The 20,348-nt window shown below is 45.2% G+C and overlaps 1 protein-coding gene, 1 long non-coding RNA gene and 1 other non-coding gene across 3 annotated transcripts in view; 1 reads left to right on the forward strand and 2 right to left on the reverse strand.

Moving 5' to 3' along the window:
• Positions 1-20,348, forward strand: part of LOC100447686 (neuroblastoma breakpoint family member 12) — a 2,265,351-nt gene that overhangs the window by 1,597,904 nt on the left and 647,099 nt on the right.
• Positions 2,173-3,932, reverse strand: LOC129058946 (uncharacterized). Its single transcript, XR_008524434.2, has 2 exons — positions 2,935-3,932; positions 2,173-2,731 (listed from the first exon to the last, which is right to left on the reverse strand). It is a non-coding gene; the product is annotated as an uncharacterized LOC129058946 (long non-coding RNA).
• On the reverse strand, positions 7,226-7,389 carry LOC112131516 (U1 spliceosomal RNA). Its single transcript, XR_002913570.1, has one exon. It is a non-coding gene; the product is annotated as a U1 spliceosomal RNA (small nuclear RNA).

Below are 20,348 nucleotides of genomic sequence, written 5' to 3' on the forward strand. Positions count from 1 at the left end.
GAAGCAATCATGATGAATGGGGGGTCCCAGCATCTCATTTTCTGGATGAATTTCTGTTCTTGGATAGCTTTTTTGACAGGCCTGAAGATCATTTCCTCAGGAAGGAACTCAGATAAAACAAATATTAAGTTTCTTTTTTTTTTTTTTTTTTTGAGACAGAGTCTTGCTCTGTCACCTAGGCTGGAGTGCACTGGGCACTGGTGCAATCTCGGCTCACTGCAACCTCCGCCTCCCAGGTTCATGCCATTCTTCTGCCTCAGCCTCCCGAGCAGCTGGGACTAGAGGTGCCCACCACCATGCCCAGCTACTTTTTTGTATTTTTAGTAGAGATGGGGTTTCACCGTGTTAGCCAGGATGGTCTTGATCTCCTGCCCTCGTGATCCACCCGCCTCGGCCTCCCAAAGTGCTGGGATTACAGGCGTGAGCCACCGCACCCGGCCAACAAATATTAAGTTTCAAGCTGTAAGACCAGAAGGGTCCATTTCTAGGTTTATCCAAAAAAGCTACATATGGGACTGTGGGGTGGTTTTCAGACCAAGAAAGAAAAAGATTGTGCAGACCAAAGTCTGCAGTTAACCAAAGAAAAAACATAATTTTCTGACCAATAGGATGTATGGGATCAGAGAATGACCAGGCTATAGAAGAACTGTTTTTTGTCCTGAGCATAGGGGAAGGATGAAGTTGCACCAACTAAGGTGGAATTAAGCTGCAGATGGGGAAAAATCTGGATTTTGGTTCAGAGCCCTGGGGTCTTCCTTGAAAGAAGAACCTTGTTTCGGTTTCTGCATCTCTCTGAGTCCTTTTGGAGGTTGAGGATGCTGAGGTCTTGGTGCTTGGCCCCCTCTAGCCCTGAGTACTTCCCCTCCTGCAGGGCAACCTGGCCCAGTACCCAGGTCCCAGCTCCAGCGACCATTTCCCCCTACTTTGCTCCTAGCAAAGGCCTGCAGGCCCAGCGGTTCCTGCAGAACCGCTGTCTCCCTCTTTTGGATAAAGCAGAGAGGAAATGACCTGTGTGGAGGGAATCAGGGGCTGCATCTGCACGGAGGAGCTGAGGCAAGCAGGGCAGTTGCGGTCTGTCAATGTAAAGGACATTTGCCATCCAGGAGGTTGGGCTGTTATTATTAATTTTTAAAGTTGTCAATACAAACTTCAGGGAAATTTGTCTTCTTACTTGTAGGAACCTCACAAGACCTCCCATCTTATATTCCAGGGAGAATTGCTGCGTATTACATGAACAGATATGTGAGACTGCCATTCTGACCTGCAGGCCTCGATGCCCTGTGCAGGGGCACCAGGGCACTGGCAAAGCCCTTTCCATACAAAGAGCAAGCGTGTTATGTCTACAACCCAACGGCACCAGTTCCAAGTACAATTTCTACTTGGTTCTATGAGCTGAGTACATGTTCCCCCCAGCACAGAAATCCTACAAACTCCCATGAATGCTATAGGGAAAAGCAGGGGCTAGCCAGGTGTGATGGATCATACCTGTAATCCCAGCAGTTTAGAAGGCCAAGGCAGGGTGGATCACTTGAGTCCAGGAATTGGAGACCAACCTGGGCAACATGGCGAAACTTCAACTCTTAAAAGAACAAAACAACAACAACAACAACAACAAAACAAGAACAGAAATTAGCTGGCTGCGATGGCTCGTGCATGTGCTACTCCAGAGGCTGAGGTGGGAGGATCGCTTGAACCAAGATCCCACCAGATACAGTGAGACTCTGTCTCAGGGAAAAATACAAACAAAAAAAAAGAGGCTCTGTAAGAGGTGACTCCGGGGACAATGGAAAAACACTAAGGTTTTCAAGTGGTGTTAAAAGCCAGTAGGCCTTGGGGACCATTGAGCAATCTACAAAGCAGAGAAGCCTAGATCCCTGAGCTCTGCCCGCCAAGTACCACCACAGCTAACATGACAGACCTCCCCCACAGAGACTGAAATTTGCCTCCTGAGGAAACAAGTGACTACAGACATCTGTCCCAGGACAGTAAACAAGAAAATAAGGTCTCACAAAAACAAAAACAGCTGACCACACCATACAATCAGAGACCAAGCCTGCAACTATAGGTGAAAAAAAAATGCTGTCTATTATTCATATCATGAAAGACCAGGGGAAAGCACGAACGCAGTCCCCTACTACTGTTGCCGGAATCAGGAGAACAAAGAGACCAATGGGTGGAACAGAAGGATTTTATTGAGTGCACTCAGGCCTAGCGTGAGCCCCGAAGAAAGACAGGGCTTGACTTTTATACACACTTCTGAAAGGGGGTTGGCTAGTTTGAACGGTGCAGCAGGAATCTGATGGTGCGAAACTCGCGGGGCAGGCAAGAGGGCTTACAGAAGCAGAAAGAAGGCAGTTAATCAAACTGTGACAGGTCTTGCAACGCAAGCATAGCTGGTAACCTTGCAGCTGCACTGAAGGGAAATCAGGAACTTTACAAAACTTGAATAATGAGAAGTGGCAAGGGGGAAAGAGGAGGCGGTAAAGGCATTTGTTGTTTTTCCTCTTATACTTGCTGGGGGCAGACCGTGTTGACAAAGTCGCTGGAAAGCACTGTCAGGGATGTAGCTTTATCAGATAGTATTGTCAAGGATCTGCTAGGCTCCATCCACTGCAGGCCTTGGGGGTCCGCCAGGTACAGGAAAACTTGTCTTTTCATTGTAACTTCTGCTTCATTGCTACAAATTATGCAGCTGAGCTTCCCACGTTAGAGGAAATGACAGAACAGCATACTTGGAATGAAATAGGTGAGAGTCACGTTTAGAATAAGCCACTTTAGTAACCATAGCATTTGCCCTGCTAAGTAAGTAAGATCCCACATATCTCCGCCCCGCCACAGCTGCATACCCCTCATCCTTTAAACGCACAGTCACTTGCCCCGAGCACCACTCCAGCCAATCCCCAACCACCCCGAGCCCTCCTAGCCCTAACACACAGCTGGGACTCTCATGTCCAGCCAGCGGTCCTGGACTTGCTCCTACAGCGCGGGAAATCCTTCGTGGCGAAGCAGCAGCCCCTGCGCTGCCTCATCTACATAGAAACGCCTTATCGGTGATGTCACCGACAGTGCCTTTCCCAGTCTCCTTCTGCTCTTCCGCCCCACCCTCCGCCTCTCAGCCTACCAACCCGCTGCGGGAGCCGGCGGAGGAAGTGACGTCTGCTGTTCCACCTCTCCCTCCCGCCCTTGTCCTTTCCGGAGGTGCGCCCAGACCCCGCATCTAGTATCCCCCAAAGAAGCGACTACTTAACCTGTGTCCTGCGGAGGACCCTTCTGGCGGCCAGCTGGAAGCTGTGCGCGGGTCTTCAAATAGTGGCTTTTAATTCGCAGACTAGAACGTTTAGGATTACAAAGAAAACCGTTTCCTTTCAAAGCTGTTTATCTTTGTGAAGTAGCATTTTGCTTAAAATTGGAAGCCTTTCAATATCAGAGAGAAATCATATCTATGAAACTAGAGAGGCTGCTCAGATGACTGCAAACCAGCCATCCTTGCTGGTTTTACCAGTAGTAGTGTTATAAAGAAAGTTGTCCAATTTCATGAGTCTTGTAGGTTTGTTTTTTTGTTTTTCAAATACAGTATTGTACAAAAAGGAAGCAGAATGTGGTTGCTGTCTCAATGTAATGCCTCTCTGGGCCTGAGAATTTGGAAAGGCTCACACTCCTCATAGAAGTTCTCTTCTTTCCTCCTTCTCCCTTTAGATAAAAAGTCTTTTTTTTTTTTTTTTTTTTTTTTGAGACGGAGTCTCGCTCTGTCGCCCAGGCTGGAGTGCAGTGGCGCAATCTCGGCTCACTGCAAGCTCCGCCTCCCGGGTTCACGCCATTCTCCTGCCTCAGCTTCCCGAGTAGCTGGGACTACAGGCGCCCGCCACCACACCCGGCTAATTTTTTGTATTTTTAGTAGAGGCGGGGTTTCACTGTGTTAGCCAGGATGCTCTCGATCTCCTGACCTTGTGATCCGCCCGCCTCTGCCTGCCAAAGTGCTGGGATTACAGGTGTGAGCCACTGCGCCCGGCCAGATAAAAAGTCTTTCTTGAAAGCATTGTTGATCAAAAGCTGTATCCCTCCTTGCCAGAAAGGCTCATTCCCAGATAGTCCTGTCCCACACTGGGGGCAGGGGAGGAAAGGAGCCTTCTCACTGAGGAACTTTTAACAGTACCCAGAAGCTGAATTGGCATTACAGAATGGGGGTGGGGGTGGGGGGGGAAGACAGAGAGATCTCGGCCAATTCTATAGTTGCTGTCACTTGTTGAATCATCTCTAGTCTTCGGAGTACCATGAATTTAGTTTCTCAAAAGAAGTAAAACAATGAGAAATACATAACATTAATAATTTGACTAGTGGAGATATAATGCACACAAGAATGATAATCACAAAGAGAATCTATATCCTGAAACAGTAAGGGAACCTATTCCATTAGGCAGCCAACTGAAAACATCAGGGAAAACATCAAATCCCATTTCTTCTTTAGTGATTTCTTGTAGCCAAGTGGCTTCTTTTCTAATTTTTTTTCTAGAGAAGGTTCTACTGCATGGGAAATATTTATGTATACGCAACAAAAGGTATTTGCCGCCACACATACATCTCCCTGCTCAGCTAAATATATCATCTAAAGTGATGTGATTATCTAGTACAACCTTAGCCAGTGAATAAATAGCTTTTTATTGAGCTGCAAAAGAGGCCGCAGTTTCGTCAGCAATGTTTTTCTTTCTTTTTTCTTTTTCTTTCAGAGACAGTGTCTGTCTCTGTGGCCCAGGCTGGAGAGCAGTGGCGCCATCATAGCTCACTGCAGCCTCCAACTCCTGGGCTTAAGTGATCCTCCTGCCTCAGCCCCCGAGTCACTGGGATTACAGGCCAGAGCCACCATGCCTGGTTTTCATCAGCAGTGTTTCCTGAGGTTACAGAAAGATTTTTAATCCTGGGAAGAAACACTCCCTTGAAGCAAAAGTGTTCTCCCCCCAAAAATGCAAGGAGCTATCTTCTTGATAGCCAGGCAGATAATTCTCAGGTTTTGCCCCCACTGAATCACTATCCAAAATAGAGCAGTGGTCATGCCTAGTGAAAAGTTTGAGGGAACTCGCCCAAAGTTGGGTTTCTTCAGATATATGTGTATATATATGTATACATATATATACATATATACACATATATATACATATATATACACATATATACATATATACATATATATACACACACATATATATATATATATATATATATCTCCAAATATCTTAAAGACACTGCCCTTCATCATTCCATGCCATTAGACATTTATACGACCATGCATGGGGAGTACATCAGCTTTTGGGCATTTTAAACCATGGGTCAGACATGTTAGAGCAAGAGGGCAGGTTGATAGCAAGAGGGAGTGTTTTTCTTTCAATTTTCCAATAGCAAAGTGATGTTTGCCACTGTCATTTCAGAGTGAGGTGACAAATTGTTGTTGTTGTTTGGTTTTGTGGGGTTTTCTGTTTGTTTGTTTTTGAGACAAGGTCTCACTGTCCCCCAGGCTGGAGTGCAGTGGCATGATCAGGGTTACTTCTGCCTTGACCTCATGAATTCAAGCAAACCTCCTTACTAATCCTCCGGAGTAGCTGGGACTACAGGCACGTGACACCACACCCTGGGGTGTGAACTGGGATTTGATGTTTTCAGTTGGCTCCCTAATGGAATAGGTTCCCTTGCTATTCTGGAATACAGATTGTCTTCATGCTTACCATTCTCGTGTGCATTATATTTCTACTAACCTGCTATTTTTTTTTTCTTTTTTCTTTTCTTTTTCTTTCTTTCTTTTTTTTTTTTTTTTGAGACAGAGCCTCACTCTGTTGCCCAGGCTGTATTGCATGCAGTGGCAGGATCTCAGCTCACTGCAACTTCTGCCTCCTGGGTTCAAGCGATTCTCCTGCCTCAGCCTCCTGAGTAGTTGGGATTACAGACATACTGACATATACCACCACGCTGGGCAATTTTTTTTTTTTTTTTTTTTTTGTATTTTTAGTACGGACGGGGTTTCGCAATGTTGGTCAGGCTGGTCTCGAATTCCTGACCTCAGTTGATCAGAAGTAGGTGAGGTCAGAAAGCGCACCCTGGGAGAGGCTGGCAAAATGCCGAGAACCGCCATCGCTAGGCCTGGGGTTTTCTTCTGTACTGAAATACTACTATTCATGTAGTGCAGGGACAAAACCAATTAGATACTTCTGGGAGTTAAAAAGAGATGAATTTACAGTGCCATTTGAGAAGGGGTATTAAGGAATTTGCCAGGGTACTGACGCATGTCAGGTGCAAACCGCAGGTTGAGAGAGAGCTGAGTATTTTCTGTCCATGAAGGCGATAAGCGGGGGCTTGAAGAAAGAGGGACGTGGGAGGACACTGGCGCCAGAAATAGGAAAGGGCTGCTTGGGAGTGGGAAGGATGGGTCGGGGTGCTATCTAGAAAGTTGCCTGACAGTGGATGTAGGATGTAGAAGCGAGACATCAAACAAGAAGCTGTCGCTTAAATAAAGTCTGAAGAAAGACTAGATATGTAAACGGCAGGAGATAGTAGGGTAACTGGACCCGTCTCCTCATAAAAGTTCCCGCCTTATATTTCAGGGAGGATCGCAGCGCATTTCGGCCAAGACAGGTGAGACTGCGGTTCTGACCTGCGGGCCTGGATGAATTGCGTTAGGGCACCTGGGCTCCGGGAGAGCCGTTCCACTCCACAAAGTAAGCGTGTTATGTCTGCAAACGAACGGGGACACTAAGAGCCCCAAAGGCTCTGCTTTCATCCCAAAGAACAGCCCCCGTCTGCGTAGTTTGTACCTGGCTCTATGAGGTGAGAACACATTCCCCGCTAGCATAGAAATCCTACAAATACTCCTGACGGGGCTGCGGTTAGAAGGAGACGCTGTGTAAAAGGTGACTCTGGAGGCTAGAGAAAAACACGAAAATTTCCACAGAGCGTGAGAACCCAAGAGACTGGAGGACCATGGATCAATTTCTGCAATAAGCGGCCTTATGGGCAAAAGGAAGAGCTATGCAGTCTTCGCGCTAGTCAGCTTGTGATAAACAGGCTCACAATGGCTGACACTTCTTACTTCTCCAGCGAGAAGGACGGCGACATGCCACTTCCTATTTTCCCGCCTCCTGACTGCAACAGTAACGTTTAAGGGCACCACCAGAGACACAAACCAACAGAAAGGAAGAGCACCACTGAACGTACACTCTACTCTTTAAGCCACGAAAGAGATCAGGGGAAAGCGCGAACGCAGTCCCCCACTACCACAAATTATGCAGTCGAGTTTCCCACATTTGGGGAAATCGCAGGGGTCAGCACATCCGGAGTGCAATGGATAAGCCTCGCCCTGGGAAAACCACCTTCGTGATCATGGTATCTCCCCTGCCAGGTAAGTATGAGTTCCCGCACCTCCGCCCCGCCACAGCCTCACACGCCTCCCCCTTTACACGCACGGTCCCTTGCCCCGCGCACCCCCGAGCCCTCCTAGCCCTGACACACAGCTGGGACTCTCAGGTCCCACCAGCGGTCCTGAATCGGCTCCCACGGCACGGGAACTCCTTCGTGGGGAAGCAGCATGTGGCGAAGCAGCAGCCTCTGCACTGCCTGATCTACATAGAAGTCGCCCTATCCGTGATGTCACCGACAGTGCCTTTCCCAGTCCCCGTCTGCTCTTCCGTCCCACCCTCCGCCAACTCAGCCGACCAACCCACTGCCGAGCCAGCCAGGGGAAGTGACGCCTGCCTCTCTCTTTTTTCCCTCCCACTTCCCTCATCTGTTCTCTCCCAAAGAAGCTGGTCCTTAGCCTCTATTGCGGAGCAACCTTTCGACGACCGGCTGGAGCCTGGGCACCCTTCTTCAAATAATGGCTTTTAATTCGCAGACTAGAACGTTTAGGATTTCAAAAGAAACTGGTTTTTTTCACGTCCTTATCCTTGTGATGAAGCATTCTGCTTACATATATTTATGTAATGTTGGGTTTCTTCAGGTATATATATATACATATATATCCAAATATCCTAAAAGACACTGCCGTTCATGATTCCATGCCATTAGACATTTATAGGACCATGCATGGGGATCTCCTCCACACAAAAATAAATGCTGGTGCAGAACAGGTAAGTGAAATTGAGTACATCAGCTTTTGGGCATTTTAAACCATGGGTCAGACATGTTAGAGCAAGAGGGCAGGTTGACAGCAAGAGGGAGTGTTTTTCTTTCAATTTTCCAATAGCAAAGTGATGTTTGCCACTGTCATTTCAGAGTGAGGCGACAATTTGTTGCCGTTGTCTGGTTTTGTGGGGTTTTTTGTTTGTTTTTTAGTTTGTTTTTTGAGACAAGGTCTCACTGTCCCCCAGGCTGGAGTGCAGTGGCATGATCAGGGTTACTTCTGCCTTGTCCTCATGAATTCAAGCAAACCTCCTTACTAATCCTCCCGAGTAGCTGGGACTACAGGCATGTGACACCACACCCTGGGGTGTGAACTGGGATTTGATATTTTCAGTTGGCTCCCTAATAGAATAGGTTCCCTTGCTATTCTGGAATACAGATTGTCTTCGTGATTATCATTCTGGTGTGCATTATATTTCTACTACCCTGCTAATTTTTTTCTTTTTGAGACGGAGTCTCCTCTGTCGCCCAGGCTGTATTGCATGCAGTGGCAGGATCTCAGCTCACTGTAGCCTCCACCTCCTGGGTTCAAACGATTCTTTTGCTTCAGCCTCCTGAGTAGCCACCTGGCTAATTTTTGTATTTTTAGTAGAGTTAGGGTTTCACCAGGTTGGCAGGCTGCTCTCGAACTCCTGACCTCAAGGGATCCACCCGCTTCAGCCTCCCAAAGTGCTGGGATTACAGGCATGAGCTACCACGCCTGGCTCTCAAACCATTTTAAGTAAGCAAAGACAGATTTGTCTGGCTTTTTAGTACATTGCTGAATTATCCTTCAATCTATATTTTTAGGAAGGACCTGGGGAATGGCAACATGCACATATTTGGCTAAAATGTGAACCTTTCATGTTCTGCTTCCGTCTCTTTTTGAAAATCCTTCCAATTTGCCTTTGGCAACCAGTTAGTGGCCTTGCCTTCTTCCCTAGAATGTGAATTAATTGATAAAGGTCAGAATATTTGGGCTCAAAGGTTTCGACAGTTAAGTCGAATTTTCTGCCAAAGCCTACAGGATCTTGGAGCCTGCTTTAGAAACAGAAGAATGAAATGTATTTAAATTTAGATCAGGGAAGTCCTTTATTTTATTTGATTTTATTTTTATTTTTATTTATTTATTAATTTATTTATTTATTTATTGAGATGAAGTCTTGCTCTGTTGCCCAGGCTGGAGTACAGTGGCGCGATCTCGGCTGTCTGCAAGTCCACCTCCCGGGTTAATGCCATTCTCCTGCCTCAGCCTCCTAGGAGTAGCTGGGACTAGAGGCGCCCACCACCAGGCCCGGCTAATTTTTTGTATTTTTAGTAGAGATGGGGTTTCACCGTGTTAGTCAGGATGGTCTCCATCCCCTGACCTTGTGATCCGCCCACCTCGGCCTCCCAAAGTGCTAGAGTTACAGGCATGAGCCACCGCGCCCGGCTATAGTATTCTTAATTCACATTTTGGTGAAGCGGTGTACACAATGGTAGGCTCCCCTCCTCCTGTGGGTTTGGGTTTTACCTTGAAAGGGGCTGTCAGAACAGAAGTTTCAGGGAAGGAGCCAGAGCCCTGGGGACTTTCCTCAGGTGATGCTGATGGAAGAAGAGGCAAGGCAGGACAGGAAGGCTCCGATAAGAAAGACTATGCAGGTGCAGGGTCAGGAGGAGAAGGAGCAGTTGGAGGCGAAAGAGACAAAGCCTCCTCACTATTTCTCAATTCAGAAAACGTGTCAGTTTACCTCCTTAAGCTTACTTCCTCAATGGAGGCAATTTTCTTAGTTCTTTTTTTTTTTTTTTTTTTTTTTTTTGAGATGGAGTCTCGCTCTATTGGCAGGCGGGAGTGCAGTGGTGTGCTCTCGGCTCACTACAACCTCCACCTGCCGGATTCAAGCAATTCTCCTGCCTCAGGCTCCCGAGAGCTGGGACTACAGGAGCCTGCCATCGCGCCCGGCTGATTTTTGTATTTTTAGTAGAGACAGGGGTTTCACTATGTTGGCCAGGATGGTCTCCATCTCTTGACCTCGTGATCCGCCCACCTCGGCCTCCCAAAGTGCTGGGATTACAGGCATGAGCCACCGCGCCCGGCGCAATTTTCTCAGTTCTTTTAGAAATTTTAGAAATTTAGAAATTTCTAGGTCTCATTGGAAGTAAGTCTCCCATTTAATTTGTCTGGTTCTAAAACCAAATTTCTGTCTTTTTGTTTTGTTTTGTTGTTGTTGTTGTTGTTTTTCAGACAGAGACTCGCTCTGTCGCTCAGGCTGGAGTGCAGTGGCGCGATCTTGGCTCACTGCAACCTCTGCCTCCCAGGTTCAGGCAATTCTTCTGCCTCAGCCTCCTGAGTAGCTGGGATTACAGGAGCCCGCCACCATGCCCGGCTAATTTTTGTATTTTTAGTAGAGACAGGGTTTCACCATGTTGGCCAGGCTGATCTCGAACTCCTGACCTCCGGCTCCCAAAGTGATGGGATTACAGGCGTGAGCCACCGTGCCCAGCGTAACCAAGATTTTTGAACCATTCTAATTTGTCAAAAGAGTCACACTGATTTTTTAAAAAATAACGTAATGGGCCAGGTACGGTGGCTCACGCCTGTAATCCCAGCACTTTGGGAAGCAGTAGCGGGTGGATCACGAGGTCCGGAGTTCGAGACCAGCCTGACCAACATGGTGAAACCCCGTGTCTACTAAAAATACAAAAATTAGCCGGGCATGGTGATGTGTGCCTGTAATCCCAGCTACTGAGGAGGCTGAGGCTGGAGAATTGCTTGAACCCGGGAGGCAGAGGTTGCAGTGAGCCAAGATTGCACCACTGCACTCCAGACTAGGTGACAGAGTGAGACTCTGTCTCAAAGTGAATACATAAATAAACAAATAATAATGTAATGAATGTTTTCATCATTTACATATTAAATAGATGAAGGGGTGGCCTGCCCCTCCACACCTGTGGCCGTTTCTCATCGGGTGGAATGAGAGACTTGACAAAAGAAAGAGACACAGAGACAAAGTATAGAGAAAGAAAAGTGAGCCCAGGGAACCGGCGCTCAGCATACGGAGGACCCGCCCCGGCAGCAGTCTCTGAGTTCCCTTAGTATTTATTGATCATTATCGGGCGTTTCTCAGAGAGGAGGATGTGGCAGGACAATAGGGTAATAGCGGAGAGAGGGTCAGCACGAAAACATGTGAACAAATATCTCTGCATCATAAACAAGCTAAAGAAAAAAGTGCTGTGCTTTTGACGTGCATATACATAAACATCTCAGTGCCTTAAAGAGCAGCATTGCTGCCCACATGTCCCACCTCCTGCCCTAAGGGGGTTTTCTCTTATCTCAGTAGATGGAATATACAATCGGGTTTTACACTGAGACATTCCATTGCCCAGGGACGAGCAGGAGACAGATGCCTTCCTCTTATCTCAACTGCAAAGAGGCCTTCCTCTTTTACTAATCCTCCTCGGCACAGACCCTTTACGGGTGTCAAGGGTGTCGGGCTGGGGGACGGTCAGGTCTTTCCCTTCCCACGAGGCCATATTTCAGACTATCACGTGGGGAGAAACCTTGGACAATACCTGGCTTTCCTTGGCAGAGGTCCCTGCGGCCTTCTGCAGTGTATTGTGTCTCTGGGTACTTGAGATTAGGGAGTGGTGATGATTCTTAACAAGCATGCTGCCTTCAAGCATTTGTTTAACAAAGCACACTCTGCACAGCCCTTAATCCATTTAACCTTGAGTGGACACAGCACATGTTTCAGGGAGCACAGGGTTAGGGGTAGGGTTACAGATTAACAGCATCTCAAGGCAGAATTTTTCTTAGTGCAGACCAAAATGGAGTCTCTTATGTCTCCTTCTTTCTACATAGACACAGTAACAGTCTGACCTCTCTTTCTTTTCCCCACATTTCCCCGTTTTCTTTGTGACAAAACCAGCATCGTCATCATGGCTCATTCTCCATGGCTGCTGTCTCTTCAGAGCTGCTGGGTACACCTGCAGACTAACAACAGACAGAACAGGCACACAAGGATTAATATGAAATTTATAATGGTAGTACTTCCCATGGTCTTAACCCAAGCGACAGGGTTAAGAATTGCGAGGCCATCAGTAACTCCTGCGATTGCCTCAGTTCCTGGTACCAAATTTAAATGGGCTTTTGATGCTTTGAAAATTTGGTCTTTTAATTTGGAAATGTCTAAAGGGAGATTATCTTCTCTTCCCTGTAGGTGGCATCTAACCATGTCCCAGTGATGCTCAGACTCATTATAAACTTGGGGTGTAATACAAAAATCTGACGTATTCCAGTCACACTGTAACTGGAAACGATGTTCTAAGCTCATGAGCCTATCTCCCATCCAAATGACAGTTTAATATCATTAGTTTGATTTGCCAATTTTTGATCAATACCAGATTGTGAATTCCAAAATCTTGTAGAATTTTTTTGCCAATTTTTGTTTGTTTGTTTGTTGAGAGGGAGTCTTGCTCTGTCACCCAGGCTGGAGTGCAGTGGCGCGATCTTGGCTCACTGCAAGCTCCACCTCCTGGGCTCACGCCATTCTCCTGCTTCAGCCTCCCGAGTAGCTGGGACTACAGGCCTCCGCCACCACGCCCGGCTAATTTTTTTGTATTTTTGTAGAGACGGGGTTTCACCATGTTAGCCAGGATAGTCTCGATCTCCTGACCTCATGATCCACCCGCCTCGGCCTCCCCAAGTGCTGGGATTACAGGCATGAGCCACCGCGCCCTGCCTTGCCAATCATTAACAAAGTTTACAACTTTGTAAAGGAACTGTTAGACTGGAATTTAAGTCGATAGTATAAAATGGCTTACGATCTCTTGTTTCTAAAGTTTGATTCCCAGACCAAATTCGGATGCGGTATGAGGCCACAGTAAGCCTCCATAATTCTGGATGTTCAGGACCAGAAACAGGACTTATTATTTTTGGTCTTGGGGTAGAGATTCCTTTTTCTCCCCATTCCGAAGGGTAGAAAGACTGTCATTTTTTATGCTTATGTTTGTCTAAACTTTCTGTTAAGTCACCATCGACAGCTGGACTAACCTGTGCACTGGGACACGATTGAGTTTGTCCTGTGCAACTGTGGTAGAATTGACCTCGAGGTGTCCAATCTATGATAGTTCCAAATTCATTGTTTTGTAATATCACCACACTATTGGCCACACATTCTTCCCAAAGTAAAACTTCTGTGTTTTTTGATCCTTTGGGAACTTCCTTGGGGCAAGGTTTCCCTTTAGGTCTAAATTTTAATGATCTTTGATAAGAAAAGTCTTGTAAATAATTTACCTGTGGCCTGAGTGACATTCCAATTACCAAGTGATAAGTAAATCTACTGGTGGGACTGACAGTAGGTACTCCTACCAACCACTTTTGGATTGCAGGCATTAAACATCCTGGTGCTCTCCCTAGGCAAATAGGAGGATAACGATACCCATTGGAAATGTTTATCATCCCTTCTTCCTCAGGATTTTCAGGGCAATGATCATCTGTGGGGCCACGTACCCATACACTATCATTAACATATACCTCGGTAGGACTATCCATCCGTGCGACTGGTGTTTCCATCTCCGTGGAGGCGCTTTTCTTTGCATCTCCGATGGGTTCATTGTAGAACTTCAAATGTCTAGTGGGTATCCAAACAGGAAGCTGATTTTCTCCTGGTGAAACACAAGCAAAACCTCTCCCCCACGTTACCACCTTCCCTATTTCCCATGTCTTATTTTTGTTGTCTTTCCACCACATCAGTTTTCCTTCGTGTGGGCTGTTCTTTTTACCAGGAAGATGTTGTTCTGCAGAAGCAGTAGTCTGATTTCTATAAATGTTTAAAAAATTTAAAGTATAGAGTGCTAGATTAAGTGGCATCTGAGGAGTGGTACACTCCTTACTGTCTTCCTCTTCTTTTTGTTTAACTAATTGAGTTTTGTCAGGCCTCTGAGTGCAAGCTAAGCCATCACATCCCCTGTGACCTGCACGTACACATCCAGATGGCTGGTTCCTGCCTTAACTGATGACATTCCACCACAAATGATATGAAAATGGCCTGTTCCTGCCTTAACTGATGACATTATTTTGTGAAATTCCTTCTCCTGGCTCATCCTGGCTCAAAAGCTCCCCTACTGAGCACCTTGTGACCCCCCACTCCTGCCCGCCAGAGAACAACCCCCCTTTTTCCTTTACCTACCCAAATCCTATAAAATGGCCCCACCCCATCTCCCTTCGCTGACTCTCTTTTCAGACTCAGCCCGCCTGCACCCAGGTGATTAAAAGCTTTATTGCTCACACAAAGCCTGTTTGGTGGTCTCTTCACATGGACGCACATGAAAAGTTTTGAGTGTTCTGTCAGTTCTTTCAGCTATGGCCTGTCCTTGGGAATTATAGGGAATTCCTGTTGTATGTGAAATTTTCCAATGATTTAAGAATACTTGGAAAGCTTTACTACGGTATCCTGGTCCATTGTCAGCTTTAATTTTTTCTGGAACTCCCATTACAGCAAAACAAGATAATAAATGTTTTTTAACATGGGAAGTACTTTCTCCTGTCTGGCAGTTTGCCCATATGAAATGTGAATAAGTATCAACTGTTACATGAATATATGATAATCTTCCAAATGAAGGTACATGCGTGACATCCATTTGCCATAACGCATGAAGACACAGACCTCTGGGACTAACTCCTGCCTCTTGAGTGGGCGGGTGTAGGACTTGACACTGGGTGCAATGTTGTACGATATCTTTTGCCTGAGTCCATGTGACATCAAATTTGTTTTTTAATCCTGCTGCATTTACATGAGTCAAAGCATGAAGTTCTTGTGCTTTTATGAATGCAGATGATACCAGTAAGTCAGCTTGTTCATTTGCTTTAATTAAAGGCCCTGGTAAAGTAGTGTGTGCTCGAATATGAGTAATATAAAATGGGAAATTTCTTTTTCTTACAGTTTGTTGTAATAAATTGAACAACTGGTTTAACTGATCATGCATGCTATATTTAATTAGAGCTGTCTCAACATCCCTTGTAGCCTGTACTATATACGCAGAATCTGATACAATATTGATAGGTTGATTAAAATCTTGTAACACTGTAATGACTGCAACCAACTCTGCTCTTTGAGCCGATTGACACTGAGTTTTGATTACTCGCTCTTTTGGCCCTGTGTAAGCTGCTTTTCCATTGCTGGAACCATCAGTAAATACTGTCAGAGCATTTTCTAATAAAAGTTCATGTCCGGTAATTTTAGGTAAAATCCAAGTAGTCAATTTTAAAAACTGGAAGATTTTTGTTTTTGGGTAATGATTATCAATAATTCCCACAAAATTAGCAAGAGCAATCTGCCATGCACCAGAATTGATAAAGGCTTGTCTAACTTGTTCCTTGGTTAAAGGGACAACTATTTTTTCTGGGTCATTTCCACACAGTTTTATGATTTGTAATCTTGCCTGACCAATTAATGTAGCTATTTGATCCAAGTACAATGTAAAAGTCTTAATTGTACTGTGAGGAAGGAATGACCACGCCACAAGATCAGTATTTTGAACAATGATGCCTGTTGGAGAACGTGCAGTAGCAAAAACCAGAAGTTGGAGTGGGGCTAAGGGATCTATTATTCCGTTTATTTGCACTGACTGAATTTTTTCTTCCACTAATTTAATTTCTTTTGTTGCCTCTGGGGTTAATATTCTTTTTTTTTTTTTTTTTTTTTTTTGAGACGGAGTCTCGCTCTGTTGCCCAGGCTGGAGTGCAGTGGCACGATCTCGGCTCACTGCAACCTCTGCCTCCTAGGTTCAAGCGATTCTTCTGCCTCAGCCTCCCAAGTAGCTGGGACTACAGGCATACACCACTACGCGCTGCTAATTTTTGTATTTTTAGTAGAGACAGGGTTTCACCATATTGGCCAGGCTGGTCTTGAACTCCTGACCTCGTGATCCGCCCGTCTCGGCCTCCCAAAGTGCTGGGATTACAGGAGTGAGCCACCGCGCCTGGCCTGGGGTTAATATTCTTTTACTACTTAAGTGTGAGTCTCCTCTTAAGATAGGGAACAAATTTGACATGGCATAAGTAGGAATGCCTAGAGTTGGCTGAATCCAATTAATATCTCCTAACAATTTTTGAAAATCATTTAATGTTTTTAATGTGTCTTTTCTTATTTCTATTTTTTGTGGCTTAATTTTTCTATTTCCTATCTGCATCCCTAAATAATGAAAAGGAGTAGAGGTTTGAATCTTACCAGATGCTATTGCCAGTCCTGCGTTGGCAACCTCTGCTTGCAGAAATGTATAACATTCAATTAATGTGTCTCTCATTTCTGCAGCACATAAAATATCATCAACATAATGAATGATATAACAGTCTGAAAACTTGTCTCTAACTGGTTGAAGAGCTCGACCTACGAAAGTCTGGCAAATAGTTAGACTATTAAGCATTCCCTGAGGTAACACTTTCCACTGAAACCTTCCTGAAGCAATCCTTTTTTACCATTAAATTAATTAAATTAATTAATTAAAGGCCAGCCTTTTGGGATCATGGTCAGAGAGGGCAACCTGGGTTGGAGAGGCCCCATGGGTTGAATTATGGCATTTATGGCCCTTAGGTCAGTTAACATATGCCATTTGCCGGATTTTTGCTGAATTACAAACACAGGAGAATTCCAAGGCGAGAATGAAGACTCAATATGTCCCTTTTCTAACTGTTCATTTGCTAATAAATGTAAAGCCTCCAGTTTTTGTTTTGGTAGTGGCCACTGATTTGCCCATACCGGTTTTTCTATTTTCCAAGTTAATGGAATGGGTTTAGGAGGCTCTACAGTGGCCGCCCGTAAAAATGATACCTATTCCTTTTCTTTCTTGATTTCTTTCAGTCTCAGTTGGGACTTTAATGCCATGTTCATTTTTTCCTGGTCCCTTTCCTGGACCAGGAAGATATATTCTATCTTCGTCATGATTTTTTGACTCATGGGGCTGTATAATGGAGTGGGCATAGTGATTTCTGCACCCCATTGTTGTAATAAATCTCGACCCCACAGATTAACAGTAATTGAAGTAATCGTTGGCTGAACAGTACTTTCTTGATTGTCTGGCCCTAAACAATGTAAAATCATGTACTTTGATACACTTCTGAGGCTGTGCCTACGCCAACAAGTCCTGTAACAGCCTTTTGGTTAGCCAATTTTTTGGCCACTGATTTAAAGCAATGATAGAGACATCTGCTCCAGTGTCTACTAACCCTTTGAACTGTTTTCCTTGAATAATGGCCTTACACACAGGTCTGCTCTCTGAGACCCGACTTGCCCAATATGCAGCCTTTCCTGTCAGATCAGTGCTTCCAAACCCTCCTGTTCTTTTTATCTCACTGTTTCCAACCTTAATATAAGGCAGGAGTAATAATTGAGCAATTCTGTCTCCTGGACTGGCACTCCAAGGAATTGGAGAGCTAATAACCAATTGAATTCCACCTTTATAGTCTGAATCAACCACACCAGTATGAATTTGAACTCCCTTTAGATTTAGGCTTGATCTTCCTAAGATTAGTCCTACAGTCCCCTCAGGCAGTGGGCCACATACCCCTGTGGGGATTTTTTGTGGGGGCACCCCGGAAGCAGAGAGACTGCTTGTATAGTACATAAATCTACTGCTGCACTGCCACTTGTGGTGGGGGACAATTGTTGTATTGTGGTAACTGGCTCATTCCCTGAGGCACTTGGGACAGTGGGGATTGTTGTCCCTGAAAACCCTGAGGAACAAAGGGCTGAATTGGGAATGCCCCAGTTTGTTGTGGGGCCTGAGGCTGGCCCCTCTGCTTGTGTCCTGACAATGGTTGCCCATTTCTATCAAATTTAGGATGACATTGACTAGCCCAATGTTTTCCTTTTTTACATCTTGGACATAAGTCAGGTGGCTCTTTACCTGTTGTCGTAGCAGCTTGAATAGTTATATTCTGTTTATTTGAGACTGGGGATTTCTTTTTTAGATGACCAATTTGACCACAATTATAACATTTCCCTCCAAATGTTCTAACTTGTCCTCCTAAAGCAACTCCCGTTATTGCTTGAGCCATAAGCATAGCTTTATGCATAGCTCCTCTAATTCCATCACAGGTTTTTACATACTCTGAGATTACATCTGATCCTGTGGGAAACTTTCCTTTTAATGGCTTAATGGCTGATTGACACTCAGGATTGGCGTTTTCGTATGCCATCAACTCCACTATGACCTTTAGGGCATTCTCATCAGCAATTGACTTATGAGCAACATCTTGGAGCCTTGCCACAAAATCAGGGTAGGGCTCTTTAGAGCCTTGTCTGATTGTATTGAATGGGGGGCAGGCGGTTCCTGGGTCTTGGATTTTTTCCCAGGCCCTAAGGCAGATAGCTCTAACTTGCTCAATGGCCTCATTTTGCATTAATGCTTGTTGACTAGTAGTGCTCCAATTTTGACCTGTTCCTAATAGTTGATCTGCATCTATGTTAACTGGAGGATTGGCAGCCCTATTTCTTCGGACCTGTTCTTGTGCCCCATCAATCTACCGAGTCTTAAATTGTAAAAATTGAGAGGGTGAGAGAGACGATTTGGCCAGAATCTCCCAATCATAAGAGATGAGTCTATGTCCATGAGCAATGGAATCTAATAATGTCCTCATATAAAGGGAGTTGGGTCCATACTGTTTTACCCACTCTTTCATATCTTTTAGCATTTTTATCAAAAAGGACTCATATGTGGCCTCAGCTATCGGAGGCTCTCCCTCTTGGGCCCCTTCTCCAGGTGGTATCGGTTCTAATATTACTGGGAATTGCCGCGCCTCAATATCTCCTTGCTTTCTTGCCTTATCAATAATTTTATGTAATGTACTACCCTGTCCACTAGGTGGTGATGTAGGCTTAAGTCTCATAGTGGGCGGCTGAGGGTATGGCGCCCTGCCCTGTGGTGCTGGGAACATTCCTGGCTGTCCATACTGACTTTCTGGGGGTGGCCGATACTGAAGTTTGGCTGGCAGCCAGTATTGATAGGCTACTGGTGGTTGGGTCTTATTTTCTACCGGCTGATATTGTGGATACTGTATGTGGATTGGCATTGCCGTGACAGAGACTCTATCTTTCTCTATTTGATATTCTCCTGGGGTTTGTACTTGTCTAGCCCGCATTTGAGGTTGTAATGTTACAGGCATCTGAACTGCTGGAAGAGGAGTTGGCCCTCGTGGTTTAGACTCTGATGGCCCCACTGATTCTGGACCTTTTTCTTCTAATTTTAACGTTTCAGGATATACCACCCCCTGTAATTGATTATAGTCAACATTTTGCGTTGACTGAGCCATATGAGCCGGCTCTGCTACATATTCACAATGTAAACTTTCCATTCCTTTCCAGGATTTTATCCCTGCCTCTTCTTTACAATCTATTCCACAGCTTTCGGGGGCATCAGAAACTGCAACCCTGTCTTCTTCTGTTTGAAACAGTTCTAAAATTACTTTAATAATGGCCCAATCATTCCATACTGTAAGTGGGATGATTTTACCCTCCCTACTTGCTTGTTTTAATTCTTTGCCAATGTTTTTCCAATCTTTTAGATCTAAAGTTCCCTGTTCTGGAAACCATGGGCAAAATTGTTCTATTGTTCGAAATAGCGTGATTAGATTTTTTGTAGAGACTCTAACTCCCCCTCTTTTTAAAAGAATTTTAATAAAGCTAAGATAAGAGGCATATTTACTTTTAGTTTGCCCCATTGTTACCCTAGGTTCTTTGAGCGCGCAAGCTTACCGCAAGACTGACTGCAGATGTACTCGGGATCTCCTGTCAACTTGTCCTCAATGACCATGCTTGAACGTACCTTCACCCTAGAGAAGAGCACCCACGTTGGGCACCAGATGAAGGGGTGGCCTGCCCCTCCACACTTGTGGGCATTTCTCATCGGGTGGAATGAGAGACTTGAGAAAAGAAAGAGACACAGAGACAAAGTATAGAGAAAGAAAAGTGGGCCCAGGGAACCGGCGCTCAGCATATGGAGGACCTGTGCCGGCACCAGTCTCTGAGTTCCCTTAGTATTTATTGATCATTATCGGGCATTTCTCAGAGAGGGGGATGTGGCAGGACAATGGGGTAATTGTGGAGAGAGGATCAGCAGAAAAACATGTGAACAAATGTCTCTGCATCATAAACAAGCTAAAGAAAAAAGTGCTGTGCTTTTGATGTGCATATATATAAACATCTCAATGCCTTAAAGAGCAGTATTGCTGC

Source organism: Pongo abelii, chromosome 1 (assembly GCF_028885655.2).
Source record: "Pongo abelii isolate AG06213 chromosome 1, NHGRI_mPonAbe1-v2.0_pri, whole genome shotgun sequence".
Taxonomy (NCBI): Eukaryota; Metazoa; Chordata; class Mammalia; order Primates; family Hominidae; genus Pongo; species Pongo abelii.